This window comes from Lonchura striata, chromosome 8 (genome assembly GCF_046129695.1).
Source record: "Lonchura striata isolate bLonStr1 chromosome 8, bLonStr1.mat, whole genome shotgun sequence".
Classification (NCBI taxonomy): domain Eukaryota; kingdom Metazoa; phylum Chordata; class Aves; order Passeriformes; family Estrildidae; genus Lonchura; species Lonchura striata.
Window position 1 is genome coordinate 9,127,672 of NC_134610.1, and position 10,417 is coordinate 9,138,088.

The following is a 10,417-nucleotide window of genomic DNA, read 5'->3' on the forward strand; positions in this document are numbered from 1 at the left end:
TTTCCTATTGGTTATGGATCTCCTCACCTTCAATGTCAATTAGGTTCTCATTCTTGGTTCTCTCATCTCTCTTTTCCCAGACCAGGTGTCTCTGACCATGCCAGGGGTGATGTTTGGAGCTGATGGTCATTGATGGTTGTTATCTTTTCTGTATCTTCTGTGCTACTCCCAGTCTGTTGAGAAGTTAAGCTCATCACACCTTGAGTGATGAAACAGTCCTTTGAAAAGAAACTTAAAATTCCTCTTGCCCCAGGGTAAAGGCAAACAAAGTTATATAAAAAAAATTTAAACTTGGTATCTTTTCCAACAATATCAATCCTAAAAAATCTTGGCACAGCAGATAGGAGAACTGGAGCAGTAAGAGACTTTTTGCGAGCTTAACAAAACCCAAAAAACTTGAGATTGAGCCAAATGCAATTTTTTTTGTTTTCTTACCAAAACTAAAAGCAAAAATATTACCATTTCTAGAGAAAGTGAGTGTTAAAGATTTTACCAAGTTTGCATATCATCAATCCACAGTAATTTAGAGGTGGTCCCAACAGTGAGGAAAGCAGCCTTTTCTATCCCAGGCAGAAGTTGCCAAAAAAAGGAGTTCAGCCCAACCAGTTCTGTGTTTGTGCCACACTAAAACCAATTTAATCTTAATGTCCCTGTACGCACCCTGCCAATAAGCACTTCTGAACATCCCAGCTAATTTCTAGAAACTTTGTGAATGGTGACCATCTGTCACTGGGAAAACACTAGAAGGGGGATTAGTAACAGACTGGCAGGGAATACTGGAAAACTGGCAATATATTTCACTGAGTACAGATGTAAACACAATGAGGATATTGTTTTGAAATTAAAGGAAGAGCAGGAAATTTTGCAGTGTTCTACTGAGTTGGTTTTTGGGGACTTTTTTTACCCTAGACACATCAGTGTAACAAAAAGGCTGGCAAGTGAAAAAACTAATAATAGGGCATAAATTTAAAGTTTTGGGGAGTTTCCTCTGGGGTCTGCTATCCCTCCCTTACTGCTCAATTGCCACCATTACTGCACGTGAGGTGCATGCTTATGCTGCTGCTGAATGAATGCACAGATGCATCTCTGTTATCCTTAGAAGCATAAACTGCTTTTTCTAACAAATGCATTGCCCGGTGCACAAACACACCTAACGAGCTCCTTCTGCCTTGTTTGCTGGAATAGGCACCTTCTGCTGAGACTAAGATAAAACAGAAAGAGCACAGAAACCTCCTAGAAAAGCTAAATGGGGGGATTTAATTGCCTCAGCAGTTTTGCTTCCAAAATTAGAGGGGAAAATGTTTTACAGATGAGAAGATTTTAAAGTGCACCAATCACAATGAGAGAGATTTCTGTTTGAAATGCTGATGGTCGAGACATCTCCAATGCCATGTTCATTGCAGAAGGGGAAAATATTCAGAGAACTGCCAAAAATGTCATCCAGGGAGGGAACCTCTCCCCAGATCTTGTCTGCACTAATAAGAATTTGCTGGCACTTCTGATAGCAGATGTAGCTTCTGCTGAAAAAGTCTTTCCCGTTCCCTCGGTGAAGGAAGACATACTCTTTGGCTGGTGTGAGTCCATATACTGCTGCTCCTGCTAGCATCAAAACCTCATTAAAAGTCACAGCCTGCGAGGCATTACTGCAGCAGGAGAAGACTTTGGCAAGGGGCAGCCTTTGGCTGGAGGTTGTGGCTTGGGAAGGGGTCTGCAGCATTGCTGAAGCACACACAGGGGCCAGCGAGTCCCCCAGAGTGGGGCAAAAAGCATGAAGGCAAATCTGCAATTATTAGAGCAGCATTGGGCAATGAACATGATCCACAGGAGTGGAGGCTGCCTGGGATTGCTCCCACATCTCTCCACTCCCCTCTTTCATCACTGCTCTTGGGGATCAGCCTGGAGCTAACCAAAGTGATGGGAATACTTCACCGACTTTGACAGACTTTGGATCCCGCTTTTCATAACATTTTATCTTCTCATACTGTTCCAAAAGGTCCTACACAGCAACCATGAGGCTGAGATTTTCAAGTTTACTCCCATCACTTTTAACAGAGACTTTTCTTCCACCTGCCGAGACAACCCCGAGCCACGCACGTTAATAATTAAATAACAGCTGAGCACCAGGGAGGGGAAGTGACAAAGCTGCCAAAATCCTTCTGAGATATTTTGACAATCCACAGCCTGAAAAGATTTTAAATGAGGGTCTGGCCCCTTGTTACTCTCCCACTTTCTCCTGAGTATCTTTAAGCATCACACGGATTGCGCCTCATCCATCCCAGAGATGCGTATTGATGTCATAACAATATTGCCCACGCCGGACTGCACAACACCGAGCTGCAGACACAGTGATTAACAACTGCTTTTGCCCCTGTACCTTTCGGACTCCCATCAAAGTAGGATTTGTCCCAATTAATCAGAGCCAAGTGTTGTTCGCAGCCGCGCTGTCTGCACGGAGCAGATCCCGAGCGCTCATCGCGGATGCTGTGCGCGGCTCTAACCTTTCGCTGGAGTCTGCCGGGAGCTGCCGCTCATTTGTATCCAAAGCACAGCAGAGAAAAGGGCAACTAAACATAATTTACCTGGAAGTGAGGTTAAAAGTGGTTTACCAACTTGATGGTGTTTGGCTTGAGAAACAAGACACTAATTAACACCTACCCATTGATTAATATTGACCGTCTTTTTGCCTCGTGCAAGTTTTAAGCAGGTAATGCCTAAATTTAGTTTTAACTAAGTTTTACCTGTACCAAGAATATTTTGGCTGAACTTTGACCAAACATGAGCTTTCTTCTGGCCTGACATCTTAACACAGAGAAGACTTGCACCTCCACTGAGGACTGTAAGCAGTGCTGCTCTGGGAGGTATTCCTGCCCTCAGTGGGAGAGTGCCCCAGGACACCCTGATCCAGTACCACTGACATTAATGAGCCTTGTCACTGCTTCCAAACTCCTAGGGCCAAATCCTGCTGCCCACAAGGCTGGGACTTTATGACATGCTCCCCTTGCCTTGAGACCCATGACCAATTTCACTGCAGGCATGTTAGAAATACCCAGCATAAAGGCACAAATCCTCTGTTTCTTTGAAAGATGTCGTATTTATTTAGCACTGGCATCCTGCTGGTGCCATTGCAGTGATTGCAATGCACTGTGGGGTATTCACATGGTCTCAGCAGCCCAAGTGCCCTGCTGATCCCACAGAAAGAAGCTGGGCTATTTCACCCCAAATAAGAGAGAAGACCTGCCCCAAGCTTTGTGATTGCCCCTGGATGCCTGTGACACAATTAAAATATCCTTATTGCCAGGGTGGTCCTCTTGGCATAGGAATATGGTCCCGATTGATTCTCTGGAAGTGCTGGGTTTATCACTTCTCACCCATCCATGGCACATTTAATTTGTCAGTATGAGATACAAACAAAATGAAAGGCAGCTATTCACCTCTCTGAGGCAGGAGGAAGCCTGGATTCCTGACGTTAACAGACACTGAAAGAGGGGAAAGTGGCTTTCCTGTGAATCTTTCCTCAAAAATGCCAGCATGAGGCCCAAAACTCACCCACAGGTGGGACCTCCCAGGTTCCAGGAGACAGGAGACACCATTTAAAGGAGGGAGGTGATTCTGGAGCCATGGTGGCAGTACAAGCACCTAAGCCTGATCTTCCTCCACAAACTGTATTTTGGGCTGGCCAAAGCCCAGTGAAGCAGCTTCTGCAAAAAGCAGAGCAGGTGGGAAACCCTTCAGGAAACAAAGACAAAGCCTTGAAGCTGTATCTGCCTTGGCAGGCCTTGAAATACAGCCCTTGCTTTGTACTGTTCTCTTTTGTTTTGTTTTTTTTGGGTTTTTTTTGGGTTTGTTGATTTTTTTTTTTTTTTGTGGCAGCTCTTTAACTGGTGTTTATTAAAAAGAGACCACTTTTGAAACTTGAAAGATGTTTTTCCAAATTGCCATAATTTCTCTCATCCTCCAAAAATTTGAGTTTTCTCTTGACTTGGATTTTCCATAAATAAAGACCTTCTGCAACTTTGAAAACTACTTCGGCTCAAAGTTTTAATAAAAACCTTTGAGGCATCTTACTGTCCTTGCCTAGAGGGGAGAATACCTGTTTGCTTGTTGGGAGGGTGGAAAATGCTGACAGCAATGGCAGCTCCAGGAAAAAATAATTTTTGGGTGATGCAGTGTTTTTTTGTTGTTGTTTTTTTTTTTTTTTTACCCTGGCAATTAAAAAATTTTTATGTAGGGGTTTATACCTTCAAATATAGAAATATTAAAGCACGTATTTGCTTAAATTTAAGATATTAAAAGATTTCAATGCACTCAAGAATCAATCTGATAATTTTCTGCTCTCACCTCCCTTTTCAAAATGGGATGACTTTGCACTTGGGAGTCATGCTGTTCACAGATTGACTTGACTGTTATAGGACAGGTGAAACAATCCCAACTGCAGTGTGATTTTAACCACAACAAACATTCTGAAAACAACAAAAATATACCAATTACTTTTTTTCCTATGCAAAACTAGTACAGCACACCCTGAGCAGGGAGACTGCTGGTTTAGCCACTGCTGATGGGCACCATTTTGTGGTTTTGTTTGGTTTTGTTTGCTTCATTGGATTGCTGGGTTGGTTTTAATAGATCAAAATGACATCACAGATCAATAATCCAACCTGATCTTGGCCTGTGCCCTGTCCTCCTACCTACTAACCACTGAACTAGAACAAGCATTAAAGCACTCTGAAATCAGTCCTGGCCCAAGAAATATGCAGTAGACAGAGATCTCACTCTGGGCCACGGTGCAGAAGCACATTTTGTTCTCTATGCTCCAGAGCCCCCAAGAAAGCATCCCGAAAACCATTCTTCAAAATTTTCTGCAGCTTAGCCTTAAATGCTGAACACAAATGAGGCAACCTCAGCCTTTAGGAGTGGCTTCATGGCTCAGGATGTTTCAGCACTCAAGGTCTCAAGGTTTGCTCATATTTTATGACTCTGCACCAGGGACAGCTGGTCAAGTGATCAGATGAGAGATGAAGAGTATTCCTAATATATAAATGTAAATTATTTAGATCTGTGGTTTAATGGGAAAAAGTTATTTCCTTGCAATCGAAGCCTGGTCTCTCCAAAACAACGGGAAGGCTAAATCTGCTTCATCCCTTTACAGGCAGATCAGTGCACCAGGCTGCAGCCACTATTGACTGACACAGAGATTTTGGAAGCTCTGTGAGTGATGAGTCATGTCCCTGTAGGAGTCTCCCTCAGCCCCCCCATGGGCATAGGATAGCCAGCCTCTCCTCTGGATGGGTGTACAGTCATACTCAACACATGAATAAATTGTAGCTCTCCAAGGCTCATAACTCAGCCAAATCAGTCCCAGTTTCCAGGAGAGTGCCCAGCTACACTCACCAAGGAGACCCATTCCCCTGACAGGATTAATTTGTCTGCCCCCAGCTGCCTTGACTGTGCAGATGCTAAAGATAAAGTTGCAATGACTGTTTGGTAGAGGAAATAAAGAGTATTTGTACTCTTATATTGCAGAGTGAGCAGGCCAGGTCAGCTCACAATCCCCCCCACCCATATAAAAACACACATGAAAAGCGACAGATCTGCTAACCCTTTTGTCCAGAGAGGGGCCAAGGTTTGGAATCAATGCTCTGGCAGGCAAATACAGAAATCCTCTTTAATCACCAAGGGAGCTGGACACTTCTTTAGTTACCTGTGCTGGCTACAACAGCCTGGCCTTGTCTGAGTGCTCACCCAGGGCTGCGGGGGGCAAACGTTCTGCTGACCCCAGCCCCACCTGCCCTTGGACTGAGCAGCTGCAGCCTTTGCCATAAAACTTACTTTTCTGACACTTATTTTTTATGAACTTCTACAAGCTGCCAGGAAAGAGATTTTCTTACAGGGAGAGTTGACTGAAGCAGCAGGAAGATATGAAAAATGCCCTTTCTGTCCCCACTTTCTCATTCATTGGTAAATTAATGAGAAGCATTTGCAAAGGACACAGGCATTGCTGCCCACGCTGCACACTGGGTTTCCCCCTCCCATGTAACCTCACAGGTAAACAGCATCACCAAGGTCTGGCTTTGTGACAAAAGGCACCCACCATGGCCAGAGCCAAGCCTGTAAGAGCCACTCTTCAATTAAATTAAAAACATTTCTTGCAATAGTGTATTTCAGAGGCTAGGCTTAAGGGAGGATTTTTGAATGCCAAATAATCCATTCATTAAAAGTTAAAAAACCCACCCTTAGTTTATTACCTGCTATTCTGAGGTGAGAAACTTATACCCAACCTCTGCAGAATGCAGCTATATTGACTACAAACAGGATTACTCACAGGAGCTTTTCATTTGTAAGTTTTCTGTGGAACTTGAAGGTCACACATTAAGGAGGGCTACAGCCTCCTTCAAAAAACAGCAAGGGAGAATGCATTACCTCTGCTGCTGCTTATTCAAGGAAACAATAAATGCCTTTCTTAAATGGCATAAATTGAGCTGTGCTGATGTTTTACAATGGCACAAATTGGTTATCTTATTTAAATGTCAGGTTGTTTGCTCCTGGATGAGATCTGAGCAGCTCCAGCATGACAGACAAGATTAACTCAAGGTCTCTGAGGAGGGAAGGGCCAGCTCAGAGAGCCCAGCACAGCTCGTTGGGCTGGTTAAAGTATGTGTGCAGGGACAAATCACTCTACCCCACACATGCAGCACTTAGCCACTTATGACCCAACGATCTGAGTCTCCAGAAGTTGAGATTTGACATGACCAAGCCAGAAGGACCTTTGGCCTCTCCAATGATCCTTCTCGAGACACTGGAGTTTGGGGAAGCCACTGTGTGCCTGCTGTGCCCGAGCAAATGAAGGCAAATGGGCAGCCACGAATTCCTGCCCACAGCAGATCCCCAAACCCTGCTTGGGGGCTGCAGCAGCCTCACAGAGGTGACACAGATGTCACCTGCCTACCTTGTTTCTGCTGGCAACAACTCCAAACCCCTCCCAGGGGTGGTAGTGCTACGAAGACGAGGTGAGGTTATTTCCCATCTCCATTCCCAGCCCTGGGCAGCACCAGTGATGTGCCTGAGGGACTCCCTGTTCTCATCAGGGACACAGTGGAGCTTGTTGAGGAGCAAAGTGACCTCACCTCGGTCTTGCCTCTGGTCTCTGCAGTAATTAGCTGTGCCTCAGATGACCCCTGGGCCAAAAATCATACATCTGAAGAGTTCCTTTTATTTTGAATTAATTTTCAGATATTTTAATTGTCTCCTTCAGCACACTTCAATGACATCTATCTCTTAAAATGTCTTAATTAAAAGCCCGGCTTTGAGAACTTAGACGGATAGCAGTGGAAGTGTCATGGGGCACATCTTACCCCAGCAGACATCAAGGGGGTTGATGATCTTTTCTTTTTTAAGAAAATGAGTCGATCTGTCTGGTCCACAAAGTGTCTGCTTGGGACCAGAGGAGCCACCTGAGAGCAGCTCCAGGAGGTTCATTAGTAAGCACCAACACACACCAGCTCAGGAGCTTCTTTTCCAAAATAAGCACCCATGACATGTACTGCTCCCTGAGCACAAATCCTCTCCTGCTGGGAGAGAGCCACCCTGCACAGGGTTTATAAGCCTGAACTGGTCACTAGGGCCATCTGCAATCCAGCTTTATCTGTCCTCACAACCTGCCAGCATTACAACTCCTGACCCTGTGCTATGTGCAGCACCTTGTGTCTCCTGGCTTGCATCACAAAGGATGCAAAGTAAATTTTTCTCAGGACCAGCTGTAACTTAGGCACTTCTGTGATTCTTTTTTCTCACTACTCCTGACATTTTGGTGTGTTAGCTTTGTTCTGTGCTATTACAACAATTCCTCTCAGCCGTGGGGAAGAAAGGCTGGGTGGGTGGAAAGCTTTCTTGAAAGATCACAGACAAAGCAGAACAGTAACGGGGGCAGCAGCACAGCCAGGCTCTCTCCTCAGATGTTGGGTTGCTTGTCTGGGCAATACCAAAGAAAAGTCCAAACATAGTTTTGGGACAAGGACAAACAGCCCATGGTAGTGCCATATGTACATTTAAGATCATATATGTGACCTGACACAGGCAGGAACCATTGTCCTGGACTCAGCCTCTAGGAAAACACCACACATGAGGAGCAAACGTAGTCCCAGCTGTCTAAGCTAAACCTTGTTAGTAATAGGAAGGCTGCTGCCTTCCTGGGAGCTCCCCAAACTCGGCATCTGTGTGGTCCCACAGAGCAGGCTGTGAGGCACGGGTCAGCCTTGCTTCTTAGCATCTTCATCAGGTACCACATAATGACACAGATTCTGAATGCTAAATAAATCATGTCTTTCATAAGCATTTATTGCTCATTAGTTTGGACACCGAGCTAATGAATGACTCATTTGTCTTCTAAATCCCTAATGACCATTAATTAAAGAATTAACCCAGCTTGCTGAGAAATGGAAGAAACCAACCGGCAATTATTTACAGATATATACAAAAATTCGCAGCTTTTTTTAAGATTCCAGGATGCTTTGTCAGGGAATTGCAATCACTCACCAAAGTGCTGTTCTTTAATTTTCAGTTGGAAAGCTTCAGAGCATTTCTCCTGGCAATTGCTAAGTGGCTGAATGATTGCTCCCCATTGACAAACGAGGGGCTGGCAGGTCGCAGGTGGTTATGTGCATTCATATAAAGCAGCACTGTGCCAGTCAGTGCTGCTTAGCTCTGTGTGTCACCTTTTCATAACAACCAAGAAAAATACCTCCAAAGGTTTCCAGTGTTTTGCTTATTAAGCAGTTGACTGATTGCTCCAGACTGGCAAGTGACACAGTGGAAGGTACCAGGTGTTGCTGCTTTCTGGTCTGCCAGAGCTGCCCACCTTCTTTTTGGATGTACAGATTAGTGAGGGGCATAGCCGGAAGATGAAGATTTTGGTGGCTTAAATATTTTTAAGTAGCCATTATGCAACGTGTTCTTGTCAACCCAAGACCTCTCCTGTTACAGAGCAGCTCCTTCTATTCACTCTGAAAACAACAGAAAAAACACTTAGCTGACCACTTGAGACACAAAAGTTTCCATGGAGGCAGACAGGGGGCTCGGTGTAATTTGGTATCAGGTGAGGAACACTAGGAAGCAATTTTTTGTGTTTCCTTTGAACCTGCTGCTCACCAGTGAATACTTGTGTTCAACAATACAGTGAATAATCCCCCGATCGCTCCATCCATCACCTTCAAGATATCACAGCTTCTAGCTCATCTCCCTCAGAGTCATTTATTTCCCAAGAGGAAAAGTCCCAATCTGTTTAGTGTTTGTCATTTGGAAATTCTTGCATGCCCTTGGTCATCCCTTACCCTTCTCTGTGTCTCTCCTGATGGATGAAAGACACTGTTGGTTTCACTGGAATCAGCAGAGGCATGAAGCTGGGATTGCAGTTAAAAATTTGTTGGCTTCACGTGTGGGTTTTAATTTTCTCAAGCCACACACGCTCTCATAATTTCAGTGACACTGGGCTGGATTAGCAAAAGTGCTGGTTGGGTCACAACAAGCTACAGAAACAAAACCACAGCCTTTGCATGGACTCAGTTACATGGGTCTCTTGGTAGCTTGCAAGATCTCTGTATTAGATGATGCAATAGCCAATACATGCTTTTGGACTCCACAATACTAATTTAATTTATAACCTATAATTTACATATTCAAATGTTGGCTGCTGATGGTGGAAATGAGACCTCATATTGCCAAAACAAAGAATTCCAAAATCAGGTTAGATGCCACCCTCCCTCCAGAAAACACATACAGGGGGAATGTTCTGGGAGAGAGATTTTTAATCTGTGTGCTGAGCTCACGTTTCCAGGCTTTTTGGATTAGCTGTTCTCTTTGCCAGTGTCTCAGCACTTCATGGTGACTCAACCTATGATGAGGGTTTTGCTGCAGAATCTTCTCTGGTGCCACCTCCCCGTGTCTGCCTCTGCCTTGCCCAGGGTCTCCTTTGGCAGACATCGTGGCTGTGGGCATCTTGTGGTGTCTGAGGTGGGACTGCCATCATAATTTTTTTTAAACACCCTAAAAATGCAAAATAAACCAAATTTGTAACCTCCCCTGCTTAAGCCACTGCTGGATGGGGCAATGCTTAAGATCTCAGTATGTTTGATGGACTGGAAGAAACATTTCCCAACTAGCCCTGCCTAATTACAGCCTCATTAACAGGAGAATTGACTGTACTGAGCCATTGGCACGACGAGGCTGCCACAAAGGAAAAACTGGGAAAGACCTTAGGTTTCATGACCTGTGGCACTTCCAGGCTGGAACACCTATGGCAGGTCCCATCCAGACATCAGGAGTGTGCTCACACAAATATGCCCGAGCCTGTGTTTCTGATTTTCCACACGAGATATTTGGCAGCAGGTGATGCCCCCCCAGCTGTCCCCCACCCCATTCACCCCCA